This window comes from Branchiostoma floridae, chromosome 14 (genome assembly GCF_000003815.2).
Source record: "Branchiostoma floridae strain S238N-H82 chromosome 14, Bfl_VNyyK, whole genome shotgun sequence".
Classification (NCBI taxonomy): domain Eukaryota; kingdom Metazoa; phylum Chordata; class Leptocardii; order Amphioxiformes; family Branchiostomatidae; genus Branchiostoma; species Branchiostoma floridae.
This window is the reverse complement of record NC_049992.1, coordinates 19896609-19902649: the sequence shown is the minus strand read 5'-3', so window position 1 is coordinate 19902649 and position 6041 is coordinate 19896609.

Sequence of the window (6041 nt, the reverse complement as noted above, 5' to 3'; positions counted from 1 at the left end):
ATGATCATCATCATCATCACGTTGATTTAGCCAACTATACCCCATGTTCTCACGCCCCGTGTTCCATCACCACTATGTTCAGGCGTCCCTACGATCCTATGTCCTGACACCTCTATGTTCCGACACCAATGTGTTCTAACTCCCCTGTGTTCCACCCCTATGTCCTGACAACCCTATGTCCCCAATACCCCTATGTTCTCAACACCTCTATGTTTTGATACCTCTATGTTTTAACACCAATATGATCCAGTATTCTCATGTTCCAACACCCCTATGTTCAAAAAGCATCCATGCTTGGCACCCCTATGTTCTGAGTGACTTCTGACACCCCTATATGTGTTCCAAACACCCCAAACATTCAAGTGCATTCATCAAGGGGGTTCTCTTCTATCACAGTACACACTCAGTAATCTGAAGCGATGTAAAATGTAGGTCATTTCAGAGAACTTGCAGAAGTAATCCATTGAATGATACATGTTACCTTCACCCACACATGCTCTGTTCTTCCACAATGTAACATTACAATAGCCAGTAAGCCATGGAAAGCATTAATAGACTCTTAACATGCTCTCATCAGTGCAATTTACTCCCATTCACCATTAAGAATAAGCACTGTCAAGACAGTTGCTTTCATCTAGATAGAATTAGGCACAATCCACCCTGTGTGCAATTTACAACACTATCTTTTTATAGCACTTTAGATGTGCTTAAGACAAGTAAGGGTGAAATCTTTATGGTGCTACTGACTTTATGCCAGTCGTTTTCACAATGTGAAGATTTCATGACTATGTTGATGCTGATTGGATTATATAGATGGCGTCCTCTGGAAACCCCAAAAATGAACGTGCGAATAGAAAAAACGTGGCCAAACTAAAAAGTTGTCTTCATTATTCTAAAAATCTTATGAGGAAGGTTTAGCAACGGGAGAAACACATATTAAGAGAATGATGTACGAAACAATATATTCTTCATTTTTTTTCACATTGTCATCTTTGTCTTCGGAATTGACAACATCAATATCCGCATTCTTTAAGATCAATATCCGTTTTTCGATATTTATTTTGTAGCTTAAGGCATATATTTGCTCATTTTGCAGCTGCTTAATACCATTTACATTATGGTCAAAAACTTTGTCTTATTTAGAAACAAATGAAAATTGATGCGCGCTCGGAGGTTACATCCATATACTAGTAATCAAATCAACATGGCTTAATACTTAATGTAATAATGTCATAATGTACTAAATGTACCTCCTGAGAGTTATGATTGATATTATTCCATATGCAACACATAGGGGCTTCTTCATATCAAGGCCCTTATGAACTAGAGTTACTGCAATGCAATTATCACATCTAGTGGATATTTTCATCAAAATTAATGGAAACATCATATGCTGTGGCATAAAAAATATCCCTGCAGGAATAGAAAGAAGAATGAATGAGAAGATATATGTAATTAAACCTTTTAAGAGTAGCTTATTTCCTTTGCTAAAGAAGCCTAAAGATAAATACAGTCAATATTTCATAATAATATTAGAGATGACAAGGATGACACCAACAGTAAGGACAGCTTAAGCTTCATTAATCATAGGCTTATTATTAGATTTTTCTCCTTTAGGGTATTATGATATAGGCCATACGGAGAGCAGCCATTCAAAGTTTCATGTTTGATGTTGGCAATGTTTCATACTAATTGTAATGGGGATAATAAAGATAAAACCTACAGCGTAACAAAATTACATGCCATTAATCATAGACTTTTTGGCTTCATATCACGTAGTCAGGGAGTTGGATGAACACACAGAGCACGTTGTACCAAACAACAGATTCTGCATATTTGTTCTTTCTCTATGTGAATGCTTCAACTGGTTTTCTACGACAAAAAGTATCCGTTTTCGTATATCATGTTTTCATTACAATTTACAGCATAAATTTGCAGCTCTACTTTATATAGTCGAAAAGTGATGCGCTTGCGAATGCCATCCACATAAAAAATCATTATCATTTTATTAAATTGGCCTGAGGCAATGAAACTGTAAAAGATAGATTGATGTTGACACCATCCATATGGAGACGTGACCGTTCAATTATGTTTCGCCAAAGATGATAATGTTATTGATGAGGAGGAGAATTACACCAACAGTGCAATAAAATAGATATTATTAACATTAATTACAGGCTCAATATGATATCGTCTTTCTTTCTTCTCCTATAGACAATGATGCTGATGAAGACACAGGAACACCACCGCCCATACGGAGAACGGCCGTTCCAAGTTTCACGTGCACTTTTGTTCACAAGGATGGGACCAAGTGTGGCATGGTCTTCCCTAACAGCTATAGACTCCAGAAACACAATAAAGAAGAGGGACACTTTGTGAAAAAAAAAATTACAAGAAGAAAAGATAGATATAGTAGCATAAAGCCCCTGTCACATACTTAACGAGCTTTGTCCATATTAATCTTGTTGATCTCCAGAAAAATGACGCTGTATTCAGTACAAATCACCAACGACTCTGTCGCATTTTCCCCCCGAAAATGTTCCCCATTATACATGTTATGGGACAGAGGTTGAAACCGGCGAACATCGGCTGATCTCTAAATCTCGCTAGTATTATTACTGCCGAAACTGCATGCCATTTAGACCTTGCAGACTCGTGGGCCCATACATTTTACTATTGTGTGACAAGGGCGTACATGGCATATCTGGATTGCATGCAAAAAATGGACCTTTATACACCTGTTGCAGTAAATGTGCATTTGTTCGTCTTTTCTCCTTTTAATGGCATCGTCTATCTTCTGATGCAAAATATCATTACAACTGTAGCTGGTTAAGGTAGTATCTCACTGCACTTGGGGCACCGGTGCGGCACTGCGGACCCGAAAGATACTCAACGAATATCATAAAAGAATAACACATTTCTTACGTTTTGTGTATTTTGTTGTTTTCTTAGTCATACTTTTACTTAATACACAATATATAAAGTTTAAAAGAAATTGACGAAAATAACACAACAGTGCCGCAGTGAATGAACCCTGCAGTGCCGCGCAGGTTCTCCAAGTGCAGTGAGATACCACCTTTACGCTCATGTTCATAGCCCCTGGGTAGCAGTCCTGTACGTCAGAGGACAATCAGTTTTACATTGTTTTATGTCATAAGTGATCATTCTTATGAGTCATCTTGCGAATGAAAATATTAAAAGAGATATGATATAAATGATGATGATTGTCGCTACCAATTCAGTGGAAAACATTCATCATATGTCCGTTTCTACTAATAATGTTTGATAACTGCTAACTCGCCATCTTTGATAAAATATGATTAAAAAAAAAGAAGTATGATTGTCTCTATCGACTCAGTAGAAGACATTCATCACATGTTTCCTGTAACCACCCGCCATCTTTGATAACTGCCTAACGACAGTGAGGGTCATTGGGGCTTATGACCTGATGACTCTTTTCATCCATAACAAATAAAATTGTTTTTGTATTGTCAGAATATTGTAGATAGGATCTGCTGTAATGCATTTACAGTATTATCATGAAGAATTGAGTGCCACATCCAAAAATGATGACCTTCGTTCTTCTATTGCCTCGTATATCCTATTGTAGCAAAACGAAATATTTTGATTTCTAAGCTTAGAAACAATTTATTTTTGCAGGAACTAGAAAAACAATGAAATGGTCGTGAGCTATGCCATCAATAAAGACATGAAGATTACTTTCATTTCACACGAAAGAATCCCTTACAAGTATGCCCCTATATGATATATATGTATTAGAAACGTTATTATTAAAGTTCTTTGAGATCATCACGTGTATGTATACTAGGTCCTATGAGTTTGCGATCTTGAGTTGTTTTTGTTATTAAGTATGAGTTGTTATTCTTTTGAGTGTTCCTAAGTTGCTTATATGATTTACAAACCCGAATTGGATTATTGCTTTGTTATGTTCAATCCTATGTTAGTAGTTATCTTTTGTACTTTGAGTTATTATTATTCTTATAGGGCCCCCTTGGAAATCAGTTACTACGTTAACTGAAGGGACTACCCTAAAGATCAATAAATAAATAAATAAATAAAACTTGAAATATTTCCTTTCTGCCACGCCTGAGATTTATAACGTCTTTTGAAAGACTAATAGATATATTAGCCCTTAATTAGTGTCTTCCTTTGTAGCTAATGTAACATCAAGTGAAAGTGAATGTCATGGATGACATCAGCGCGCTCAATAAAATCGACCTGAGATGATAAACATGACGAGAAAGCACCAAACTGGGAAATTTATCGCGTGGTAGCCTCAATTCTACTTTTAGAAGTGACAATAGTGAGGGATCACCGTGGATGGATAGGAGTGGGTACCGGTACAAAAGATCCAGGTCCGGTTCAGGTCCAGAGGATCGTGTCCGGACCTGAACCTGGACCTGATTCAGTATGTGAAAACTTGTGAATGGACGATACTCAAAACAATGGTCCATTTCGCTACAAAGAAATCTGTTTTGTGGAATATTCGATACCCATTGATGTTTTAAAATCCTACAAAGCTAGTTGCCTCTGTACCATTAAATACAAACTTCAAGTTGGTAGAAATGACTATAGAGTATGAACGGTAAGCCCCAAAACGTGTGCATGCCTGATCAAATAATCTGTTAATTTTCCAAAAGGTCCAACATCCGGTACACCGATTTCTTTTAGGTCTTTTTTTTCTGGACCGGTCCTATAAGAAAAAAAAACGGTTTTGTACAAGTACACCGTACCAGTACCTAGCCCTAGTGAGGGACATATAGCCACGACGGTACATATAGGTTAAGAAGTGGAGCTAAACTTTAGTTCGATAGTAATTATGGCCCTAATAGCCATGGCTTTGGTAAGTGATACCGCACTAGTGCCACTTTCTGCACGTCTTGGCTTCAATATGGTACCACTTTTATAACTATCCAATAAGTTTCACTATACTATAACTACAGACCTGGCTACCTCGCAAGTGTCACAACCATTAGGCTGCAACACAACATACTAGCTCATTTGGGTAATTTTTGGTAATGTTGAATTGAAATGACCATCTCTAATGAAGAAGATCAATGAGCGGGCGAATGTCACCCATAACTTTACTAACTGTGGCTGATGAAACAGCTTCAATGCGTACGTGAAAATCTGTAGTGCAGCTCCGAATCAAAATAAATGATTTTTTTCTCTGTATGATTGATGCAGATGTTCTGACGAAGAGTTTAATCATCAATGAAAGTCTGTTGCCAAATTCTCCAAAGGAAGTCGACTTAGACTCGAGGACGCCTCTATGCATTACTGACTTTCTTGAGTGTAGTCTTTAAGTTGTCCTTGACATTTGGATGTTTCTTATTACATGGACTATAGAGGATTCTGTCACTCATTTCAAAATGCATTCTGGTATCTCCAATGCATTGCGTAACGCAGCCTTGCAACTGGCGAGAGATGTAAGGCCATATATGTTTCTCATTGATTACAGTAAAGAGCCTATTTTTGGGGTATCATTATGTACTATTGCTGTCAAATGTGTTGGCAATAGTATCAGTCATAAGGAAACGGGGACATGAAATATTATTTTTCATTCGAATGCTATAATTAACATTGAAATATGACCAAGGGCAATATGACGTTATACTGAGTTTTTTTTGCTAAAGTAAATTGATAACTGACGCGATAGGAACTTGAGCCTGTATATACTAGCGTACATTTACATTAGACTTTGTAGTTGCCTGTAAATTTAGTAAGATAACACGTTCTTACAAATCTTGTTGTTATAACTATATTATTTAGAACTACTTAGATCTTTATCACATGCCTGTACCTATCTTGTAAGAGAAGAAACGTACAATAAAGGTCTTCTTCACTTTACTATAATATTTTGTTGCTTGAAATCACATCCATTATCATCATTGACGCCAACGACTGATTTTATATTCGTCATATATTCTACATGTGCCAGAATGCTTTTGTCAAAATCCAACATGATAAGTATTTCAAGACATCTATTTGCTTAACATTATACGTTATATGTTATTTCT